This window comes from Onychomys torridus, chromosome 7, assembly GCF_903995425.1.
Source record: "Onychomys torridus chromosome 7, mOncTor1.1, whole genome shotgun sequence".
Lineage (NCBI taxonomy): Eukaryota > Metazoa > Chordata > Mammalia > Rodentia > Cricetidae > Onychomys > Onychomys torridus.
In genome coordinates, this window is record NC_050449.1 from 110,289,696 (window position 1) to 110,315,564 (window position 25,869).

General features: G+C 38.3%; 1 protein-coding gene and 1 pseudogene across 2 annotated transcripts in view; one reads left to right on the forward strand and one right to left on the reverse strand.

Moving 5' to 3' along the window:
- Positions 1-25,869, reverse strand: part of Zcwpw2 (zinc finger CW-type and PWWP domain containing 2) — a 116,540-nt gene that overhangs the window by 55,286 nt on the left and 35,385 nt on the right. The window lies entirely within an intron of this gene.
- LOC118586904 lies at positions 20,678-21,376 on the forward strand (annotated as a pseudogene).

Below are 25,869 nucleotides of genomic sequence, written 5' to 3' on the forward strand. Positions count from 1 at the left end.
GCAGTGTAAAAACATGAATTCTATTAGCATTTAATTTGGGCATTGTGGCAGACCTCTACACACACACACACACACACACACACACACACACACACACACACACACACACATTTCTTAAGCTTTCTGTACCCCAGCCTATCCATCTATAATATGTGAATATGAGCAGCTAACACCTGAGTTTTCATAAGTACTAAGTGAGACAATAGATGATGGTTTTTCAGAATAATAAGAACTCATTGTGTGTTATTCTAATAAGACATATCACATTTTCTAGATGTTTAAAAAAACTGAACAAAAGAATCTGAGTTAAAAATATCAATCATCTAATACAGCAAATTTTCCAAAGTTTCTTAATTGCTAGGAAGGTTTTCATGTCTTTCAATGTTACAATTGATAAAATGTATGACATAATTTTCTTTTTGAAAATGCCATCAAGAGAAATACAGATATTCATTCTACAAATACATATTTACCACCTATGCATAAAGGTCTTAGGCTTGACTTTGATAAAAGGCATAATGCAGTATTTGCACAGAAATTTCAAGCTCTACAACATTGCCTCTCAACTCATAGAATGAAACTGTGTACAAAAGCCCTTTTCAAATGCCATATTACTTTTGTAATCCCCAAACTAATATCAACAATCTGCTCCAACTATGCCCAGCATTGTCATTTAATGATTTTTTACATTTTGACATGTGTCATAGTTACATGTGGCCATGACTGTCATAAGCAAAGGTCTGTGAAGACAGTGTATATTTATCTTTGTATCTTACATAGTACCTCAGGCCTGACACCTCACTGAGTGTTCTGAGCATTCAGGAAATATTTCTCAACTGTGGTTCTGGGCAATCACTGGTACAGAATTAAAGCAATAAAAGAATATAATCAAATAAAAATATACTTTCATAAACACGACATGTAGATTTCATTCATCTGCTAAGTTATTTCTCAGTTTAAAACAGATGAAAATGTAGGCAATTCAATTTGCTTACTGTAATCTGTAATGTTTACATTCATGTATTTTGTGTGTGTGAGCCACAGTACATGTGTGGAAGTTGAAGGATGACTTAAAGGGCCTCTCTTGCCACCATGTGAGTTTAGAGGATCAAACATAGGTCATCAGACTTGTAGACAATCATCTTTATTCACTGAAACATGTTGCTGGCCTTCATACTATAAATTCTAAATTAAGAATATCTGGGTAGGCATGGTGATACACAACTTTTACCCCAGCACTTAGGAGGCAGAGGCAGGTAGATCTCTGTGAGTTCAAAGTCAGCCTGGTATACATAGTGAGCTATAGGCCAGCCAAGACTATGTAGAGAGACCTTGTCTAGAATATAAATGCTAGTTTTTTTTTTCTAGTTAAGATCTCTCTGCAACACGGAAGTTATCATGATGTTAAGAAGCTGTACAGTGAAGAAAATATCCACATAAAACTGAACAGATACTCTATTATCTATAAAGAAATAGCTTAGGACTATTAGTGATAATGAGCTACAGAGAGCTAAGGGAACTGGAAAGCTGTAATGTTGTCAGGGCTTCTTTAAGAGCTTACAGTAGATACAAAACACCTTGTGGCTGAACAAATGAACACTTTTGAAGGCGCTCAATAGCTGAGCCTCAACTTTATGAGGAATTTTTTAATTCCAGAATTAGGCTCAACTGTACACTGTATATTTTAACAAAGAAGCAACAGGTTCAGGCTCTAGTGGTTTTGAATGTGCCATTCCTCTTATTCTGTGAACTCTTTCTCTAAGTCAACCATGATTAATGCTTCTGCTATTCTTCTACAAGTATAGTATGCACTTACAAGCACTTGAAAAAGTATAGTCATTTATTTTACATTCATATCAATATCTCTCTATATATATACATATACATATATCCTTTATTTTTCCAATTTTCTCTCTGTGCAATTTATTAATTGATTCAACATAATATACCCCACTAGAATCTACTAGTGAGTAAACAAAACTCACTAATGGTCTGTTGTATGAGAAGGAACACTCCACCACATGGGAGGAGGGAGTAAGGGCAATCACCCACACCAAGTGAGAGAGAAAGGTCAGAGGAATGTACTGAAATTTGACTCTTAAGCAAAGACTTAAAGGAGGTTGGGGAGTTAGCCTTTAGCTATTCAAGGAAACAAGGTTTCTGAAGAAGATGTCTTCTAAGGTAGAATATGGGTATATTCATGATGCATCAGAGAACCCAGCGTGGCTCAGAGACCACAATGAATACTGAGAGTGCCCAAAAATTACTCAGTGTCAGATTAGGGAGGCCATGAAGCCAGTAGAGGTGTCTGGTTAGTATGTATGGTGAAACAGGTGCCACTGAAGAGCTCTCATGGAGGTGTTCCTTTATTTGAATGCCCTCCCCCACATTTTTCCTTTTTGAGACTTGGTCTTACTACATACCTCAGGCTGGCCAGAACTTGCCATCTCTCTGTATCATTCTGAGCACTGGAATTACATGTACCACCATACCTGGCTTTGTTTCATGGCCCCAAACAATTATTCTTACTACCTTGATGAGGTCAGGTTATGCAGAGCTAAGTGTAGCCACAGGACAGCTACTTAGCCAGCTACTGCTACAGTCCAGGCAGAAAACTAGTCATGTGGAACAGGGAAGCCACTTTTGATTGTGTGAACTCTATGATTCCATTAGCTGTTAAATTAACTTAGTAACATTAGTAACAAACTGATTTGACTATAAGCTTTATCATTTATACCTCATGTATTTTACAGGCTTAATATCATCACTCTTGATTCCACTTTCCTACAAATACTATAATTCATTTGTGTTGCCTTTTGAATTGAGATTCTGTTAACATTAACTTAAATTGACATCTCCTGAGTTAAACCCTCCATACCAAAAAGTAGATTCTGTATTTCTATTTTCTTGGGCTTATTTTCTATCTTTTTAGTAGGGTCTTGAAGTTTTATTTAGTAGACTTGATGCATTGCTCATTTACTCTAGGGCATTTTATAGGATTTGGTGTTAGCAAAAATGAGTATCGCAATTCATATTTTCAAACTGGTCACTCTTGTATAGCAACCATATTAGCTAAGATGTAACTGAATTTTCCCACTTTTAATATTTTTCTATTATTTATAAAAGCTTTGTTTATAACAGATTTTCCATTTGGGTGTCACTGCTTTGTCAGGCATATAACCATATTATGTTTACATGATTTTGGAGCAGGAGAGAGATGGCTCAATGGTTCAGAGTACTCTATGCTCTTCCAGAGGACCCAAGTTCAATTCCCAGCATTCATACAGTTACTCACAACTGTTTATAACTCCAGTTTCTATACACATAAAACACAAATTTAAAAAACAATATTTTGCTTTTTGCTTTTATGTCTTTGCTTACCTTTTGGCTAATTACATGAACAACTAAAATATAATAATATTAAATATTAGTATGTAGGAATTTAACAAACTTTAAAAAAAATCCCAACTTCCTACACAAATGACTAGTTTCTCCTCTAGTCAAAATACTCAGTCAATCATATAAGTTCATGAGCTTTTGATGACAGGAACTTAATTAAATCACTCTGTAAAGGGCTTCATAAATAGTATGTTTGTACCATCCTTGCAAATCACTCTCCTAGACATTGTTTATAATCATTCACTTGGAATCTTCCAGGCAAAGGCTTCCAGATTGTCAAAAGAGGCTCAGTTTCTCACTAAACTGATTCATTCCACATCCTTGCTTAGTAGGTTAAAGTTTTTCAAGAATGAATAAACAACATTTTGAATGTCTTGCAGTGGTAACATTGTGATTCATTTTAATTGAAAAGACTAATATCAATAGTATGGTGGCATATACCTTTGATTGCAGCACTTAGGAGGCAGAAACAGGTGGAACTCATGAGTTCCACACCAGCTTGCTCTACATAAATTCCAGGCCAGCTAGGGCTACACAAAGCAACCCTGTCAAATAAAATATCCTCCAATTACCATAGCACTCACAAAATTAATCAAAGCAGTGTCCACTTGAGTGCTCGAGAAAATTCAAAATTTCTTTTCAATTCAGCTTCAAACTTCACATACAAGAAGCACAGCTCAAGCTACCAGACCTCTCATCTCCATAAATTTCCTAGTCCTCTGGTATTAAAATAAAATAGAAAGGAAGCTAAAGAAAATAGTTTTTGTTGGTCTGTTAATATGCAATGTTATAGTTGGTACTTGATAGGCTTAAAGAAATTTTATTTTTCATGGTGTTTTTTTAATAAATTTATTCTTGAGATTAATTAAAATAATTACATCATGTACACCTATATTTTCCTCCCTCCATACCTTCTCAAGTACCCCGCACCCCTGCTCTCTTTCAAATTCATGGACTTTCTATCTTTGGGGTGTGTGTGTGTGTGTGTGTGTGTGTGTGTGTGTGTGTGTGTATTCCTAAGTATAGAAATACAACCTGCTTAACACATGTAATGTTATTTGTAGTATATTTTCAGGGCAGACTATTTGGTATTTGATAACCAATTGGGGTGCTCTTCCCTGGGGAACACTATTTTTCCCACTCTCAGCATCCCTTAGTTGTCTGTAGTTCTTTGTCTAGGTTTGAGGCCTTGTGAAATTTTCCCTTCTGTGTAAACATGTCTATTTATGTAATCCTTGTTCAGGTCATATTCTCTGGACTCTGGGTCCAAAGTGCATTATGTCTTTGGCAATAGGGACTTACCTTGAAGGAATTTATTTATTTTTTAATTAATTTTTTTCATAAAATATATTTTGATCATGTTTTCCCCTCCCTAACTCTTTTTAGAATCTACCCACCTAAATTTATGTTCTCTCCCTCTCTCTTTCAAACACACATACACACACACACACACACACACACATATCAGACCAAACAAGCAAAAGACCAATGAGACAAAATAAAAAATAAAAAGAAACATGAAGTTTGTTTTGTGTTGGCCAACTAGTCCTGGGGATGGGACCTACCCTGGAGTATGGTTGCTATACAGAGTGTCACTTCATTAGAGAAAAACTAATTTGAAATTTGACAACAGGTAACAATTACAAGTAGCTTTTTGGTTAGGAGTGGAGATCCATGTCCAATTCTCCATCTCAGTGCTGAAATTCATCTGGTTTGATCCCTCCCTCCCTCCCTCCTCCCCTCCCTCTCTCTTTCTCTGTGCTTGGGGAGGTAGATGTATACATGGTTTATGTGCATGTATGCTATGAGATGGTCTTTGTGTATGCTGTGAATATGTGTTGTTACCACTGGTTAATAAAGAAGCTGCTATGGCCTATGGCAAAACAGGTTATAGCCAGGCAGGGAATCCAAGCAGAGATACATGGAGAGAAAGATGGAGTCAGAGGAGATGCTGAGGGCTGACCAGGGGAGCAAGATGTAATGCAACACAGGTAAGTCACAAGACACGTGGCAATACACAGATTAAGAGAAATGAGTTAATTTAAGATGCAAGAGCTAGCTAGTAAGAATCCCGAGCCATAGACCAAATAGTTTGAGTGTTTATTTGGGACTGAACAGCTGTGGGACCAGGCAGGACAGAAACTTCCACATACATATGTATGTGGCAGCATGCATGCATGTCTGCAAGTAAAGAAGCCAGAGAAGAAGGATGGGTGTCTTGCTCTGTCAATCTCCATCTTATTCCCTAGAGACAGTCTCTCACTGAACCTGGAGCTTGCTTACTTTGGGCTAGGTTGACTGGCCAACAAGCTCCAGCAATCTTTCTGTCTTGAACCCCTATAGTGCTGGGATTACAGGCCCCAATCAGGCTTGATGTGTTCATAGATGCTGAAATCCAAACTCAATTCATCATTCTTGTGAAGCAAATGCACTTAGTCATAGAACATCTCTCTCTGGCCGTGTGTGTGTGTGTGTGTGTGTGTGTGTGTGTGTGTGTGTGTGTGCATTATCTTTATGCCTCACTTTATAATGTGGAAATACTATTTTTGTCCTCATTTTATAGTCCTAAAATCTTACACAATTTACTGAAACATGGCTATATGTATGTTATTTTTAAACTAGCTTTGCTTCGTAGTAACACAATTTTTTTCAAATATTTATTTATACTTTATGTTTACAACTGTTTGCCTCCCCACATGTATGTCAATGAACCATAAGTATGCTAAGTGACTATGGAGGCCCGAAGGGGATATTAGATCTTGTGGTGATATTGTGTTCCTCAGTATATTGTGCACCCTAATAAACTTATCTGGGGTCAGAGAACAGAATAGCCACTAGTCAGACATAGAAGCCAGAAAATGGTGGCACACACACCTTTAATTCTATCACTTGGGAGGCAAAGACCCATCTGGATCTCTGTGAGTTCAAGACCACATTAGAAACAGCTAGGCATGGTGACACACACCTTTAATCCCAGGAAGTGATGGCAAGAAGCAGAAAAATATATAAGGTATGAGGACCAGGAACTAGAGGCTTTTAGACTTTTAAACTTTTAGGCTTTTAGCAGCAGTTCAACTGAGATCCATTTGAAGGAAGATTCAAGGAAATAAGATCAGCTGAGGAGTTGGTGAGGTGAAGTGGGCTGTGGCTTGTACTGTCTCTCTGATCTTTCAGAATTTACCCCAATACCTGGCACTGGGATTTTTATTAATAAGACTGTTTATTAATTTGTCTTATAAGATCCCCTAGAACTGGAGTTACAGACAATTGTGAACCACTATGTGGGTGCTGGGAACTGAACCTGTGTCCTTTGTAAGAGCATCAAGTGCTCTAAAACACTGAGCCATCTCTCCAGCCCTCAAAGAAATGGCTTTTAACATGGTATTTACAAAGGAAATGTTCAAGCTCATAACATGGAGGGTTAAGTCTAGACATGGACTCTAGAAAATCCCATACCTCATTACTTTTGCATTATCCAGGCAGCTGCACTGTCTCGATCACTGTAATTCAGGGTAGAGGAGGGAAGTGGTACTGGTTACCTTGGGCATAGTGGGTTATGCCTTGTAATTCCAGCTTTTGGAGAATGTAAAACAGTAAGACTGCTAGTTGAAGACCAGCAGGGACATATTAAGGAGACTCTATCTCAAAATAAAATTTCAAAACTTAACTCAGTAGTTGAGTATTTGCCTCGCAACTATAAGGCCCTGGGTTCAATCTCTAGTATGACAGAAATGAATTAGTAGATATACAAATAATAAAAAGAAATGGTCATGGAAACAGAAGGGAAACAATTGAAAACTAAGATCATCTTACTAATATAAAGAAGATGGTTCTGAAAAGTTGAGTGTGCATGTGTTGATGAACAGTCTTATTAAATAAGAAACACTGAGCCAATCGCAGAGTTAAAAGCCCAAGAGATCAGAGCAATAGCTAAGAACTAAAAACCCTTTCTTACCCTTCACTGCCACTGCTGTCCTTCCCCTCAGCAAGAAGCCTACTTCCTGTGTGTCTGTCCTTTTATTGACTTTCTGTTCTGCCTTCTCATTGGTTGTAAACCCAATCACATGACCTCCTAATCATTGCCTGTCTATACAGACCTCTAGGTCTTTTAAGGTTGGTATTGAGATTAAAGGTGTATGTCTCTATGTTGGCTGTATCCTTGAACATACAGAGATCCGCCTAGCTCTGCCTCCCAAGTTCTGAGATTAAAGGTGTGCACCACCACTGCCCAGCTTCTGCTATAGCTCTGACCCCCAGGCAACTTTATTTATTAACATACAAATAAAATCACATTTTAGTACAAATAAAATATCACTATATTTCCCCTTTTCTATTTTAATAAAAAGAAAAAGTTATAACTAATATGAGAAAAAGTATATATAAAAGTACAGTAACTATATACCATATATACAAGCAATAAATACCTAAACAATGTCTAGTTCATTTGTATTTGACAAATTCAGAGAAAATAATTTTATTACCTTTCTTATTTTGGTAGTTCCAAAATGTACCTGATTTACTTTTTATCTTAACTTATATTACTAACAGAACTACCTTATAACATCTTTTAAATTTATATATTACATCTTTTTAGTGAGTTTTTTTTGAAATTCTTAACAAGGAAAACTATAACTAACTAATCTTTAACTCCCTCAGAGACCCAAGAAGGAAATAATATTAACTAATAAAAAAATAAAAACAAAGTGCATGCAAGCAGCTTCCAAAAAAAAAAAAAATGTGAGTTGATAGAAACAGCCAGCTGCCTAGACAGTCACCTGAGGTTTTTCCAGTGTTGGGCATCATCTTCAGCCTATAGGCTTAGCATATCTGACAGACTCATTTGGGAAGTAGGATGTACACAAGGTCAACAGTTTGAATTCACATTTGGTGAGAGCAGTCCATGTACCAGAAACACCTGAATGCCACTTGTGTCATGTCATGATTCAGGATTTTAAATTCTAGAAATTGTTGATGTTTTTTAATTCAGTGGTCCATTTTTTGGGGGGCTCTGTGTGTGTGGCTTTATCTTGGCATCCTATTTTTTTCCACATTCCTTTATTAAATGTCAGTCTATCATTGAGAGGTTAGACTCTGTTAGCTTAGTTACTCTTCAAGAACAACTGTTTCACCTGCTGTTCCACTGCACATCAGAGGCCATTGGTCCACTGCCTGTTCAGCTGCCTTCAAAGAAAAGGGCACAGTATCTCTTCTGGATTGTAAAGGCCACTTCAGGGATGGTGTCATATTGTTCTGGCCTCAGAAGATGCCTTTTGTTAAAGCCACAACCACACTGTTTTGGCAAGAATTGGTAGTCCTTTGTTTCATGTCCAGTCTGTCCTGTTTGTCAGCAGTTGATTCGAGGATACTTTGTTGTCCAGTGGCTAACTTTTGCCACAATGAAAGTTAACTCCATATGTAGTTTTTTTAATGCCCATATTTTCTCTGAAGTAGATTGGTACTGTCAGGAGCCAACATGTCTCATAGTCATAACAAAAGAGAAAATTTTTCTAAGTTATTAAAACATTTTAAATGTCATATTCTGTAGATCTCTGAAGGGTTTGAAGATGACCTGTCTATCTAAAATATATCTACTCAATCTTGAAAACATACCTAATATGACTATAAGTTTGATTGTAATGTCTAACTACTAACTTTCGTTTCTTTATATCCTAATAGTTGGTAATAACATTCAAGGATCAGCCCCATATTAGGCGCCAAATGTAGATGAACAGTCTTGTTAAATAAGAAACACTGAGTCAATTGCAGAGTTAAAAACCCAAGAGGTCAGAGCAATTGCTAAGAGCTAAAAACCCTTACTTACCCTTCACTGCTGCTGCTGTCCTTCCCCTCAACAAGAAGCCTACTTCCTGTGTGTCTGTCCTTTTATTGACTTTCTGTTCTGCCTTCTCATTGGTTGTAAACCCAATCACATGACCTCCTCATCATTGCCTGTCTATACAGACCTCTAGGTCTTTTAAGGTTGGTACTGAGATTAAAGGCATGTGTCTCCATGCTGGTTGTATCCTTGAACATACAGAGATCCGCCTAGCTCTGCCTCCCAAGTGCTGGGATTAAAGGTGTGCACCACCACTGCCCAGCTTCTGTTATGGCTTACTATTAGCTCTGACCCCCAGGCAACTTTATTTATTAACATACAAATAAAATCACATTTTAGTACAAATAAAATATCACCATATGCATGACAATTTTCAGAGTCAGAAAAAGCTTGAGACTGAACAGATAGATGGACAGGGACAGGCGACACACTATGTCAGAGAAAATTTATAGCTGTTTCCAAAATTTAAAAGTTTATAAGCCATTGTCCCATGTAATGTTCTTTCAATCAGGTGCTATTGGTCAACTGAAGGATTTTTATAACATTCCTCCATTTCCCAAAGCTTTAAGAAGAAGCTAAATGCCATTTCTTGATGACATTTGATATACTGAATATGGTTTTTGTTTTCGTTTTTGTTTTTGCTGTTGCTTTATACTGATATGAAGGGGAAAACTGAAGGAAAAGATGACATGTATTTGTCTGCCAGTATGGTAGGTGGAATGAATCCTTTAGTTTGGCACAAATTCAAGTTTCTGTTGCCTTGTATCTTAAAGATCTTTTGTTCACCAAAGACTTAATCAAGCTGTGATAACCTGAAACTCAAAGAAGACAAATCCCACACCTTATGTTTTGGATGCAACAGCAGTGTTATATTACCTTATTTTTGCTAAATCAAACCAATTTGTGACATGTTTCACCCAACCACGATGGGAAATTTGATCTCAGTCATTTTGAGGCCATGTTATATATACATGGAAAGATATATATAGCCTTGCAATGCCACAGCAGGTTATTATCTTCCCCCACCATAGCAATATGAATTCACAGCCCAAATGCTTTTCTGCCACACCTGAACACAAGGATCTTTCCACTGGTCAAGTACCTTTGTGACAGGGGCTCAACTCCCTGAGTCACTGTGCTATTTTCCAAGGTTCTGCCACTTGCCTAGGGTATGGGCAGGACAGTCTTCCATCTTCCTTCAAGTAGAGAACTATGTCCTCTGTCACCGCTCCAGTCTGTCCTTTTCATGGACACTGGACTCTAGTAACAGTTCACCCTGCCCACCACCAGTGAGGAACTCAGTGAGGAAAATGGGAAAGCCCAAAGTTTGACCCAAGGAACAGAAAATTCATCTGTATAGGAAGACAAAAACAAAAACAAAAACAAAAAAACCAATTAGTTACTTTCTGGAATGAAGAAGAAAAAAAAATAGAATCTGCTGGGCAGTGGTGGCACACATCTGTAATCCCAGCACTCGGGAGGCAGAGACAGGTGGATCTCTGTGAGTTCGAGACCATCCTGGTCTACAAAGCAAGTTCCAGGACAGCCTCCAAAGCTACAGAGAAACCCTGTCTCGAAAAACCAAAACAAAAACAAAAACAATGACAAAACAAAACAAAAACAAAACAAAACAAAAAAGAAAATAGAATCCAAACAAGAACTATTACCGACCAATCAATGGTGCCAGAAACTGCAGGGAAGAATGCTGTGCTTCTGGGATTTGGACAGTGTCATAAGGTGGGGCTGTGTAGCACAAATCTTAAAAGTTCTTATTAATAAAAACAAACCCAGGGCCTGGTATTAGGGTGAATGCTGGAAGATCAGAAAAGCAGAACAAGCCACAGCTTCCTCACCTCTCCAATTCCTCAGCTGATCCTGTTTCCTCAGACTGGAAGTCTCTGAGTCCTCATCCAGAATGAATCTCAGCTGAACTGCTACTCAAAAGCCTAAAAGCTTAACCAAGCTTTAGTTCCTCATCCTCACTCCTTAAATACCTTTCTGCTTCCTGCCATCACTACCTAGGATTAAAGGCTCTTGTTACTATGCCTAGCTGTTTCTAGTGTGGCTTTGAACCCATAGAGATCCAGATGGAGCTCTGCCTCTGGAATGCTAGGATTAAAGGCGTGTGCTACCACTGCCTACCCTCTATGTTTAATATTATGGCTGTTCTGTTCTCTGACACCCAGATAAGTTTATTAGGGTGTACAATATTTTGGGGAACAAAATATCACCACAGGGCTGAGTCTTCCTCCCCCTTCTTTGTCCCCTACAACATTGTATTCCCTTTCTATGGGTCCCCTAATTCTTCTCTATTGTACTTATACACAAGTAACACATATCCTTCCCTTATTTGCTTGCTGTGTCATGTCTGCTAATTTAAGTCTCATAGGAGCACTGAATTCATGTTTTATTCAATACCATATCTTTAGGAGTCTTAAGTATGAGAGCTCAGTAAATACTGAGTATTGTAAAGATAGATATATTTTGTTAAAGGTGGCACTGGTAAACCCAGCCCAGACAACCCTGAATGTAAAATAAAAGACAAAAACAAAACAACAACAAAATCTGGTTACATTTTGTCACCTACAAAAAAGTTCTTTAAAAAAATGAAGCAGGATGATGGCATTACTTCTAGATGACACAGAACCTCATTTTCATGTGCACTGCAGACCTACAAAGCACTTTACTGATCACTGATTTACCTCAGGGTCTATGATCTTAGGAGAATTTATTTTTAAATGTATTTTATTTTATTTTGTGTATATGAGTGTTTTGCCTGCATGTGTGTCTTTGTACCACATGTGTTATTTGTGCACCCAGAGGTCAGAGTGTCAGAACTCCTGGAACTGGAGCTATGTATGGAGTACCATGTGGGTGCTGAAAAACCCATCTCCTCTGTAAGAGTAACAAGTGTTGTTATCTAGTGAGTCATCTCTTCTGCCCCATTTTTTTCTTATAAAAGGTATTATTTTCAAAAGCTAATGAAAACAGAGTACATAATTTTAAAACTAAAAAAATGTAATTAATTGCTTTTAATACAATATTTTGGGGGATGGTAGACTCCCATTACAATTCATTAGATACAGTGAGAATCTCTATAATTTAAAACTGTCAATTCAAATCTTATTAATATCAATATAAAAATAACTGTAAATATAAGCACCTGAGACTTAGAAAATGTATCCTTCAAACAATAAATAGTAAGTACAGTACTAAAAATTCTGAAAAACTAAAATCATATTACAAACTGCTTTATTTATCCTCCCAAACAACTTTGTTCATTTGTTTACTCATTCATTCATTCATTGAAGTGTTGAGATGCAATTCCAGGTATTGTGAATGCTAGACAAGTATTCTACCACTGAGCTATATCCTAAAACCTTTGTTTTTGTTTTGTCTTTGAAATAAGGTCTCATCAAGTTCCTGGGCTGGCCTCAAACTCACTCTGCAGTACAGGCTCAGTTTAAGCTGCCTATCCTCCAGTCCTAGTAGCCAAGATTACAGGTATATTAACTCATCTGGCCTTGAACATGATTTTATATTATTTCCTGTTATAGCTTTAGAAACCTACAGATATAAGCCCTATATTTCACAATCTAAAGAAATACAAATGGTTTTTTAGAAGGCACCCCTAATAAGTATTTGACAGCATTATCACTATTATAAGATGCTGCTTGCCCTGAAAATGGATGGCAATGCTGCTCCTAATATCCTCAAAGCTGCAGCATAGCTCACTGAGGCTAACCATGGGAGGTACCACTCCACTCCACCAAAACTTCCATCCTTCCCTTCTGGTGGACCGACCAGTCTCACTTAAAGCAATCCAGCAAAAAGTTAATCACAAGGGTGCCCTATCTTCCTTAATGGATTTCTACCACAGTGGCAAGTGTTCTAGACAACAGCAGCATTCTTGGTCCTCTGATGTAAACCAAAACACAGTCACATCATCTCATCTCATGTGCTCAGAAGCCACACTGCCAGTCTCCTTAGCTTTCTAGTGATTCCTCCTTCTGTAACCTGCCGTCTTTGATGGGTAATTTCATATAATCAAGGCTTCATTGCTTAAAAGTGTATTTAAGTTATTGGCTAGTTGAAACAATTGTTGCTTGTAAAATCTAATTTACTTGTGTCTTGGTCTAAACATAAACAGAAATTTTACTAATTCTGAGTAAGACTTAGAAATCAAACCAATTTATGTTATTCAATTACATACCACTGCTATGTGTGAATCGGTTGATAAAAACACGAAGCTGCATTTACTGTGATATTCTATATGAGACTGGGAGATAATGAGGATGCAGTGAGTACTTAGAGGATAAACAGAAACAAATTAAGAAAATCTGAGAATACAGTGTGTTTTCATTGTGTGCCTTGAAATACTGAAAATCACACCACCAGGAGATCTATTTTACTTCTTTACTAAGTGCTTCCTGTAACATTAGAGGTAGAGGAGACAAGCCCTGCACTAGAGTGGGTACAGGAGACCCAGTTCCTGGCTGGGTACTTCCTACAACAGTAGAAGTGGAGGTAGAGGAGTAGAAAGGTAATTTAAATAAAATTAACCAAACAGACAGATCAGAAAACCCCTGGGGTTTCATTAATGTAGACTTTAGTATACATTTACAGTGTTTTGGAAACCTTCAACTCTGTCACATCAAGACGAAAATGACAACTGCTACATGCCGCGGTTCTCTGTCCTTAAGAAACCACATCTGACACCACAGGTTGTTCTATCATCTGGAGTGACATGCTCCAGAAAACAACTTTTATGCCAATGCGTGACTGCCATTAATTTAACAGACTTGAAAGCAGATTGATGTGAGCGACAAAGAGGTCCCAGCTGCATAGTAGGGGAAAAAAATCAGATTCCTTCATAGGGACAACTATGTTCAGAAGGGCAAGGCAGTCTTTCTTTTCAATTTGCCTAAGTTGTCTGGCTTCTGTAGCTCCAGAGCCTCACAAGCCCATCAACTATTCCACAAAGTTAATACAAGAAACTTAACACACACTCATCAATCCTGTCTGTCTGACTCCATTACACAAAGAAAAAAAATCTACTTAATATGGAGATTATCTACTATAAACTGGTTCTTGAGGTTCACTGACACAGGGGAGAGCCAATCTGGTGAAACCACAGATATGTGCCTGAGTCCCTGGGAAGCAGGTTCAGGATATCAATGTTGGGAGCTTTAAATGGAACATGGTATACAGAAAGTTTGGAAAACAACTATGAGGAAATATGACAAGCAAACTGTAGTGTCAGAACTTGAGCACTTGTATTAATAATGACAACTTATTGCTAGTATGATATGGAAATTAAATAAATACCAGTTCTTAAAATCAGTGGCAAGCAGCCGCACGTTGATGAGAGGAATGGTGTGCTAAGGGAAGAATCGGCCTCTCATAGCCCTGATTACCTTGGAAAAGGCACACTTAAAGTCCTTAATCAAGCTGACAAAACTGAAAACAGACAGAAGGCCTTTTGGGGTTTTTCAGTTGGCAGAGAACAGTTCATTATCAGTTCCATATGCTTATGAAGATTAGCAGATAATGCAACACAAATTTCAAGCAGGCTGACAGATTCTGAAAACCTGGAGTTGGTAGTCATCACGCCTGGGCTGAGGCCTGGCTGTGCTGCCATGCATCTTCAGGTAAGGGATCTAGCTAGAGCTTTGGTTACATTAACAGAGTCAAAATCACAAGAGAAGACAGTTTTCACCTCTGTAGTCTCCAAAAAATGAGACAAGAACTCTTCACACTGGGGAGAAATTGACTGAGTGTGTATTTCATTTATAAAGAAGTTCTATTATTTAAAGAGCCTATTACTATTTTTTAATTTACTAATCTATCTAAAGCTTATGTAGTTTCACCAAGCACCATCCTAAACATTTCACGAATGACTCATTTAATGAGTCTCTCATAAGCTTGTGAGGAATGTATTATTACACTTCAGAGATAAGGAGGCTGAGTTTACAACTTGCCATGTCTGCATAGCCATTAAGACAGAGCTAGAATTAGGATGCAGGCAATCCAGCTCCAAGGTCTGTATGCACTACAGAGTGATAGCAGCTCCCTGTGAGCAGCTTGTTGCCTTAAAGACAGTGTTGTGGTGTTTTATGAGGAGCTCCTAACATGTGCTATGCAAGGTAAGTGGTGCTAGAAATTATAAGATACATGATAAGCTGGAAATTATAAGATACATGATGTGTCATATGGTACCTTCCAAATGACGCTTTCATATTCGTAGGGAAAATGTTCTAGGACTATTAATCAGTAGTTAAAAACTTAACTATTGGGCTGCACATTAAATATAGCTAAATTGATAAATTTTATGTTATGTATGTGTTAGCACAATTTAAAGGAAATTTTAAAGCAAGTCAACAAGTTGACTTTAGTGTGTACAGTTTTAAGTATGTTATATACTCAGATTTCAAGTTGTGATATTTTTATTTTATAAAATTAAATTAAGCCAACAGCAAGAAAGCAATTATAAACATTGCTATATAAACTGATAATAAAGTAGAAGTAATATATTAATGAATGAAGCAGAAAGAGAATCAACACTGGCCAGTAGGTAATGTGTTTTAAAAGTTCGATTTTTTTTTTTTATGAGTGTTTTGCCTTCATGTATCTATGCACCACCTGTGTATGTACTACCCATGGGGGTTAGACCCCTGGAACTGGAGCTATGGATGGTTGTGAGCTACCATGTGGGTGCTGGGAATCAAGCCTGGATCCTTTGGAAGAACAAGTGCTCTTACTTGCTGAACCATCTCTTCACCCGCTTCCAGGAGGTGATGTTAAAAGTTAGTACCCAGCTAGCCTGCAGCTCTCTCCTGTTGCTGTAGAGGCTGACCGGTTGGCAGGAATGCTGGGTAGAACTGGGTGACATGGAAAGGCTGAAATGAATCCTGAGAACAAGTGTGTGCTCATTTGTTCTGAGTCTTTAAAGAGTCAGGACTGGCCTGATATGACTAAAGTAGCAGGATTAATGGATAGCAAGGTCTCTGTCTAAAACAACAGTAACATACATGGCCACTGTTTTTTTTGTTTGTTTATTTTTGTTTTTTGTTGTTGTTTTTTATTTATCTTTATTATATTTGTGTTTTAAGTTTACACATCAGCCATGGGTTCCCCTGTCCTCCCCCCTCCCACCCCCATCTCCACCTTCCCCCCATCGCCTCCCCTCCATTCCCATCTCCTCCAGGGCCAAGACTCCCCTGGGGATTCATTTAAACCTGGTGGATTCAGTACAGGTAAGTCCAGTTCAGTCCCCTCCTTCCAGGCTGAGCAAAGTATCCCTGTGTAAGCCCAAGGTTCCAAACAGCCAGTTCATGCACTAAGGAGAGGTCCCAGTCCCACAGACTGGGTGCCTCCCAAACAGTTCAAGCTACTCAATTGTCTCACTTATCCAGAAGGCCTGATCCAGCTGGGGGCTCCACAGCCTTTGGTTCATAATTCATGTGCTTCCATTTGTTTGGCTATTTGTCCCTGTTCTTCTCCAATCTTGGTCTCAACAATTCACACAGTCCCTCCTCTTTCTCTACAATTGGACTCCTGGAGCTCCACCTGGGGCCTGGCTGAGGATCTCTGCAGCCACTTCCATCAGTTATTGGATGAGAGTTCCAGCACGACTATTAGGGTGTTTGGCCATCTGATCACCAGACTAGGTCAGATCAGGCTTTCTCTTGACCATTGCCAGCAGTATACAGCAGTATATCATTGTGGATTTCTGGGGACCTCTCCAGCACTCTGCCTATTCCTGGTCTCATGTGGTCTCCATTTATCATGGTCTGTTATTCCTTGTTCTCCCTTTGTTCTTGAATGGCCACTGTTTTCTAAGCTATACCTGCTTGGCTTTTTATGAACAATGTATTTCTGGGCAAACACCAGATATAGTTATCATAGACAAATACTCAGATGGTGTTTAATTAATGACATTCAAAAGAGCAGTGGAGACAGTGAAGAGGACAGTTAACCATGCAATGCATGGACATGTTCTCTGAGCTAAATAGAGAAGTAGTAGTTCTGGCAGTTATTTTCAAAATTCATCCAATGGGCCTTATTTAGGGTTTAAGGATCACAGGTTTGTTGAGTTCATAGATAAATTCCAGTCCTTTGCTAGACTATACTTCAGAAATAAAACCCAGAAGGGAATTAAAGAAAAGAAAATGAAAAGGATATTAATATATCCAACTATAACTTAGGGTTATGAGTTTGGGGCTTCACCACTCCTTAATGAAAGAATGTCTCAATCAGTTAGTTCACAAGTCTTCCCTACTCTAAGAACCCCCCTGGAAGACTTGCTGAAAGGCAGCTTCACTTTACCCATATGGAGTTACAATTCTGAGGGCAATTTAGTGAGCCTTATATATTGGGAGGGCTGGCCATCTGTTCTGTACTTTCTAAACAAAGTTGCTCACGTTGCTTGGATTTGAACTTTTAATGCAGTACAAGTTCAAAGCTATCTAAATTCATAGGGGATAAAGTAGAGAATTTATTCATTCAGCAGTCTCAGCACATATAAATATGAGTGAATCAGAAAAAATGAATAGAGAAAAGGAAAGTAGCTTCTCTCAATCACAAAGAACATGAGAAATAGTAGTTCTTGTCCTCTTACAAAATCCATCAAACAAGTCCCAGTGTCCTTGAGGCATTGCTGATGGTGGCACCCTTCATCATGGAATCAGACTGTGAAGGTTCTAATTTACCTCCTGGTTTCAACAGTTCCTAGCACTACTGTCTACACTAGGAATGTGTTGCAGCTATGTCCTCAAAGAAGATCATTAGCTCTATTTCTTTACATTTCTAATAAAGGGTATTCTCCACCTAATTGTTCCTTCTTTCTCTTTAGACCTCCCTCCATACACACAGGGTTCTATGGAAAGACTGTGCAATTTAACTTCACATTTAACTTGACATTAAAGGGAGAGCTAACATTTACTGACGGTCTACTAGAGCACCAAGTTCTATGCTAAATGCTTTACATATTATCTCAGTTTATCCCCACCACTACTTTGTGAGTCAGTCTTTGTTGTCTACTCGATTATCCAACATGCACCGAAGAGATTAATGAAGCACAACTCTGACTGTGAAGGCATTCCAGAAGGGAGTAACTAATGGAGAAGACACATTCTGAACATGAGTAACATTACTCCATATGCTAGGAACTCAGATGGGGGAAAAAGTAGGGGGAGGGGGGTAAAAAGCAAAAGCATTCTTTCTGTGCTTCTCATCCTCTGTGAGACAGTGGTCTGTTACATACTTCTGCCATTATGATGGTCTGCCTCATGATGGACCCAGAATCAACAGAGAAAACTGTGGTCTGAAACCATGAACAAAACTATTTAAATATGAATTTTTGTCACAGTGTCAAGATGTCAAACCCAGGAAGATGCTATCATAAATCTCTATTTTACTGATGAGGACCTGGGATTGGTAAGGTTTGACTGTTGAATCAAGTGCTTTGGGCTTGGCGGTTAGTGGTTAGCTTCACTGTTTACTCTAGTCCTCCAGAGGAGAACACTGAGCAGCAAGGGAAGAAGAATGAGTTGGCCAAGTACTGCCATCATTCAACAAACACACCGAAATGAAAATGTGAACATTTTCCTCAATGAAGGGCAAATATGACCAAATATTCAACAATAAAACCAACCACTGCTTGAACATGTGTGAACTGATAGAATGCACAAAGAGAGAAGAAGGGGAGCTTTGATTCAGACATATCTACACTGTCAGTTAGCACTTGGCTGGCCCTGTAGACATAGTCTGAACCTCAGCTCTATAGATCAAATGTGTCAAGCAGTGAGGCTGTCTACAGTTGCTGAAAGACTGTATGTACAAAATGGATGTACCGCTGGGCAGTAGTGGCACAAGCCTTTTATTCTAGCACTTGGGAGCTCGAGAGGCAGAGTCAGGTGGATCTCATGAGTTTGAGGCCAGCCTGGACTACAGAGTGAGATCCAGGACAGGCTCCAAAGCTACACAGAGAAACCCTGTCTTGAACCCCCCCCCCAAAAAAAAAGAAAAGAAAATGATGTACCAATCCTTGTGTAGACATAGTCTTCCCACTCTTTCCCCCTCCTCTCCTTCTCCTCCCCTCTTTCTCTCTCCTTATTGGAATTATCATAGCACATGTTGCCATCAGAACACTTGTGGGAGAACATATCACAGAACAAGCTATATTTAGTTCTCCAATCATTTTGGTAGTTTCATTTATAGAATTCTTACTTGATAAATTACTGTGGAATAACAATCTATGTTTATCGACAGGGACATTAGAAGCGAACGATGAGTCATTCAGCCAAATTCTGAAGAGATTACAGGAATGGCCTTTGGGAAGCAGTACTATTACTGGTGAATCTCTCATAGTAACCCTGGGAGCTTGGCACTATAAATGCCTTTATCTTTTGTGCACTGCGCTGTCCATTATGTGTTGACAGGGAGCTTTAGTTTAATATAGTCAGGCAGGATCCTGGCCAAGGAGATGGCAAAGCAACACCACTAACATAACCAGTCACTACCACAAGAAAAGAGAGCTGTGAGCTCAGTTCCCATACCCAAGGGATCTATGCACTCTTCTGGCTTCTGTGGATGCTCACACTCACACATACCACAAATAAAAGTAATAAAAATAATATTTTCAAAAATTCAAGGGCTGGAGAGATGACTCAGGGGTTACAAGCACTTACTATTCTCACAAAGGACCTGAATTTTGTTCCCAGAATCCCTACTGGGTGGCTCACAACTTCCTGTAATTTCAACTTCAGGGGATCTTATGCCCTCTTTTGGCCTTTTAGGGACTGGAATCATTTTCATCTACCCACACATAAGCGTGCGCGTGCACACACACACACACACACACACACACATACACACACACACACACACACACACACACACACACAATTAAAAATAAAACAAATCTTCAAAATAATTCTTAAAAAAGAAAAATGAAAGGCAGAGGATTGGAAAGTGCTCATGAACAATATTAATGATTACTATCTTCTGATGCTATTATAAATAGAATTGGTTTAATGATTTCCCTTTCAGGTTGTTTATAGTTAGTGTATAGAAATGCAACTAACATTTGGAGGTTGAATTTGTATCCAGAACTTTGTTTAATTCATTATTACTATTATTATCATTATTATTTTGTTTTTTCAAGACAGGGTTTCTATGTATAGCTTTGTGCCTTTCCTGGAACTCACTTTGTAGACCAAGCTGGCCTCGAACTCACAGAGATCCACCTGCCTCTGCCTCCCAAGTGCTGGGATTAAAGGCATATGCCACCACTTCCTGGCTTCGTTGTTATCTCCAATGTGTGTGTGTGTGTGTGTGTGTGTGTGTGTGTATGTGTCCCATGGAAATCTGTGTGGGCAGTGTGGCCACATACAGAGTTCCTCTCCTTATTGCTGGAGTCTCTAAAAGAACAGTTTAATAATGCCATGCCTATTCCCCACCCATAGCTGTCCCCTTATCTCCTGATTTCATTTACAATGAGGTAGAATGTTTGAAAGCAGATTTCAACCACAGAATCAAGGAAGTTCTCTTTAACTCCCTCTTCAGTGCCTACTGCATTGCATTACTCCCGCTGTGTTTTGTGAAGAGTACCCAGTATTACCACATGTACATGGTCATGTGAGCATCAATGCCTTTGTCATACTCACCATGCAATTGCTGCCATCCAAGTACTTGCTATATGATTTGCTACATAAATCAGCTGCTCACCTAGGCAAGTGGCAGAAGTTGGAACATGGGTTCTACAGCAATGCTCCACAGCATATTTGGTCAGAAAACACAATATGGCCTCATGGGGTGTTGGTGCGACACAGCAGATGTTTATATAGAGTCATGGGACCTTACAATGTGCCATTGCCTTCAGATGTATCCCATGCCTGCTTTTATTTCCTGTTTCATTGTCCATTAAGGCTATTGAACCTGCTTATCCTCATTGTGGGAAGTGTTGTCTTCTGCCAACTCTGTTCCTTGCTGCAGTCAGAGAAGTGGAACCACACACTCTCCATGGCACTCATCCTTTTCTGCAATTACTATGTCTTATTTAAGCTCCTCCGGGACACAAGAGTCCTAGGCAGAGCGTACTCCTACCCCCTCAACAGTTACAAACTCAAAACAAATTAAGCTGCCTCTCAACATGAGACAAAAATATTTTCATACAATCTATTTTTTCTTATGATTTTTATAAATATTTAAAATATTTTATATTTTGTATACTATTATGTTTTGAAAGTTGGGAAAGGCAAGGGATATTAAATGTATTCATAAACAAAGTGATGTTATCTTTCATGTGTTAGTATATTTAAATATTGTACATGAGAGGTCACCCCTTCAGTAAAAGATTGACTTGTTTAAAAAAAAAAAACCAAAAAACTAGACATTTGAGAACAATGATGCAATAACTCTAGGAAGCAGAACCTCTCCTTTTGTCAGAAGTTGGCTTCTGTCTGTCTGTCTGTTTTCAGTTGTGGTAGCTGTAGACTTACAATAGCTATCAGGGGAGGATATATTAACAGGAGAGATGCTTGTGTCCCCCCCCGTCTGCTATTAGACTGTGGAAACAATGGAGCCATGCTGGAGGAAGTGGTAAGAAGATGGACCTGCATTCCAGAAAGCAAGTTCCCATGCTCTGGATTCTGACAACTTAAATTAACACATACATATTTCCTGGCTTTTATTTTATCTTTTGTAAAACTATAACATTTACATAAGAGGAAGAGAGAAACTAGAAATCTCTCTCCCTAGTTTGGCCAGACTATAAATTCATTTTCTTCATTAATTTGTCTCCTAATTTCTTTTAGGAAGTAGTGAGTTCATGAATCTAAGCACCATTATAACAGGCTTTCTCCCAAAAATTAGCCTTCCATGTTGGAGAGACAGATCAGCAGTTAAGAGCACTGGCCGCTCTTCCAGAGGACCCTGGTTCAATTCCCAGCACCCACATGGCAGCTCACAACTGTCTGTAACTTCAGTTCCAGGGGATCTGACACCTTCACACAGCAGGCAAGACACCAATGCACATAAAATAAAAATAAATTATTTTTAAATTAGCTTTCCATTTAACTGCAGGCCTTCTCAGCCCAAGTGTGCCATTCAGCATACACAGTCATTTTCTAACTTCCCTGTATGTGCAGTTGCTCTCTAGAATCTTAGCATTCTTATCTTTAATGTCAGGCCCCTAAAAAGAGAGGGGAAATGTGGGGTTCTCAAGGTGAGGGAAAAAAATGTCTTAATCTCTTACCACACTGGAAGCCACTTCAGCTGAGGAGAAAAGAAACTGCAAAATGGAAGGGGAGCAACATCAATTGCCATCATCTTGTTGTATGCAACCTTGTGATCATAGACAACACTGAAGAGTAAACATCCCCAGTGCTTAGGGACGGGCCTTTTCGGTCAGCTGACCTCAGATGTAGTCAAAAGATTGCCTGTGCCCACAAATCTTTCTCACCCTTCTTACAGGACCCCACAAAGACACTGTCACTCCCTAAATAGCAGGTTCTAAGAAAACTACACCCCCTCTCCCAAAGTTTCCTTTTTCTCAGGGTTATGGATGGATGGTTACAGGGTTGGGGGAGGAGCAATGAAATTTAGACTCAGCATTCTCCTTTAGAAAAAAAAGGGGGAATAGATAGGTATAGGATATTAAGGGAGATTATTGTATGGACTAGTAAATTTTGTATGATTTAGCAAACTATCAGTCTTGGATAATTTGCACTGATATGGATTCTTGTATATTTGATACAAATGTAAATTATTCCTATATTCCTATTTAAAGTAATTTGTATATTGATATAAATACAAAACTATATTTATTGTATTGTACACATATTCATACTCCTGTTCGAAATATTTTGTATATTGATACAAATGTAATATTATATTTATCATATTGTATGTACATTCTACCTCTGTTTAGGATATTTGGCATATTGATACATATTAAGAATATTGTTGTCATTGCATATTGCATTATACATTTCTACCTCTATTTAAGATATTTTGTGTATTGTCACTATTTTAAGGTCATTGTCCTTATACAGTACATCTTCTTACAGACTGTTTACCTTGTTAATGTGAAGCCTTAGTCCTCAGGTTATTTAGGTAGATAAGACTTACAGAACTATAGTCACCCATGCTTGTCATTTCTATAGTTATGTTAGTTAGGTTCTCTAGATTTACAGAAACATAGGTCAGATGAATAAGTAATCTTCAAACACTTCATAGACCTAGAGAATATGACATCTAAATGTTTTGATAACTTAGAATTCTGTTGATGTGAAATATGATTGCTCCTGGCAGCATGGATCTGATCCTGAGAGAATGTTGGGCTTCTAGACATTTCTGTTTGGAAGTTTGTCTTCTTGTTCCAAAATGGCCTGCTGGACAAAGAACTGCCCTTGCCTTGACTGCTTACAGATGAACACTGTCCTTTCTGGACGAGCAGGACATAAGAAAAAGTGACTACTGAATTCTGCCAAGACAAGGTAAGATGGTCTTTTGAAATTCCTGCTTCTGAAAGTGGTTGACCTGTCAGATATTCTAGGCCTATAGCCAAATTGGATGCCCCAACAATGCTGAGAAACTTTAAGTGACTGTCCAGGCTGCCAGTCATCTCTGTCTATTCTCCAAGAATTTCAAAAATGCTTGCTTGCATTTTCTGTTTTTCCAAGCATTATTTTCCTTCTCAAGTCTTTGATGGAGTTGAAGATTAGATAGTTACAGTTACAATCTTCTTGTATCTTAGAACATATTAGTACTAGAGTTAGAATCTTCAAGATAGGACAACTATTGAAGTAGTCTCGGTAATTTGCCATTTACCTGTGTTCTGGACATTTTGGGACATTCAGCATTTCTTTCTTGTTTGATGTTATTCATGTTGGTTGTAAACCATTCCATTTTTGTTTATGTTATTACCCTTTGTTTTTCCTGGAAAATACTTGATAATAATTCTTATTATATATAGTTTGCATTAAGTTTAGAACCTTTATTAGACAAAAAGGGGAAATGTAGTGGTATTTGCTCTGCCCATGACCTTGGGATAGGGCCCGAAGGAGGCGGTGCTTCCTGCCTTTGTACATGACCTCTTAAAAGGAGAGAGAGAATGGTCCTGCCTGAGAAGTGGTTTTGCTCCTAGTCAGATCAGAGGACTACTTCAGCTGTCTACTCTGTTCTGTATTCGTGAGTGTATTTCCTCAATTTACCTTAATAAATTTCCCTAACACTTTTTAAAACAGATTCCCCTGGATTTATTGCTTTATTGAGGGCTGTGTAAGTTTCTCCAGGAACTGTGTAACAGCTGCCTGATGCAGGGATAGGTGATGGTCTGGCAGCTGCTACTTTACTAAAACCACAAGCTAACTAAAATTAACTCTATATAGCCCAAGCTTCCCTTGGAAGTCACAAATCTTTACTATACTCCAGACATCAAACTAGTTATACTGGACAGATATACCAATGTGGTTACTGTCTAGATAAAAACATTCCCTTAATGTCTCCCAGTCCATCATCTCAGAATCTTTTTCCCGAACCCTTAAGAGAAGGAAGTGTTCTTTAACATGGGAGGAATGAATTTTAGGTGTCCATACAGGCACTAATGAAGAATATATTAAAACACTGGTAGAAATTATAAGTCTACAGTCTAGACTAGGAATGGTGACATTTTCCAGTACTTTGGAGATGATATGGACTCCAACTTACAATTTTGTTGTCCAAATTTCTCAGGGATTTAATGTTTTTTGGTTGTCCTGGAGATCCAATATCTTGAGATGCTAACTCTATGTTGCCTTTAGCTCTTTTTGGATTATACCTCAGTGTATCAATAAGTGTAATAATTGTTGGTAAGGAAAGCCTTCCACTTGTATGTAGAGGCAGTGCAGCAACTGAGTTTTTCTGTGAGCTCAGCAATTAAATTAAGTCAGCAAACCCATAAACAAACATGAATGAACTGAAAGGGAGAATTATTTTTCATTATATAAAACAAAAATTTTCATTTTCTGATAAATGCATATAAGACTGCCTTTCTAGACAAATTTATTTCTACCTCATGTTATACAGGTGCTACAAAATGTATAGTCCATAGTTAATGGAGATTCTAAAATATTTAATGATTTGTTGAACCAAGCTATGAAATAAGATTTTGTCAGCTATAGACAGAACAATCTATGGCTAGAGTTCTTCACCTGGTTTCAGAAAAAAATCTGACCAAACACCTTGTATAATTTACATCCCTCTTCCCCACGCCTAGAAGGAATTTTAAAAAGCCCATATTGTCTATCATCCATTATTTCAGAACCAAGGTAGCACAATGTAGAGTTAGCACTTCAAGATCTGGGAGTTGTGGGGTAGAGTGTATCACCAAACATTAAATCCTGGGAGACTGTGGCAATAACATTGTAAGTTGGGGGTCAGTATCATCTATGTCTCCAAAACCCTATAAAATGTCAGTTATTCCTTGTTTGAAGTTAATCATTTTCAACCAATATTGTTTTGGGACCTTTTTTCTACTTTGCTTATCATCCTTTCCTAAGTCGATCTTGCATTATTTCCTAAGCAACTGAAACAATAAGGCCTTTGTCATCCCTCAGTTTCCCCTTTCTAGTGAGCATAAATCTTTAGAT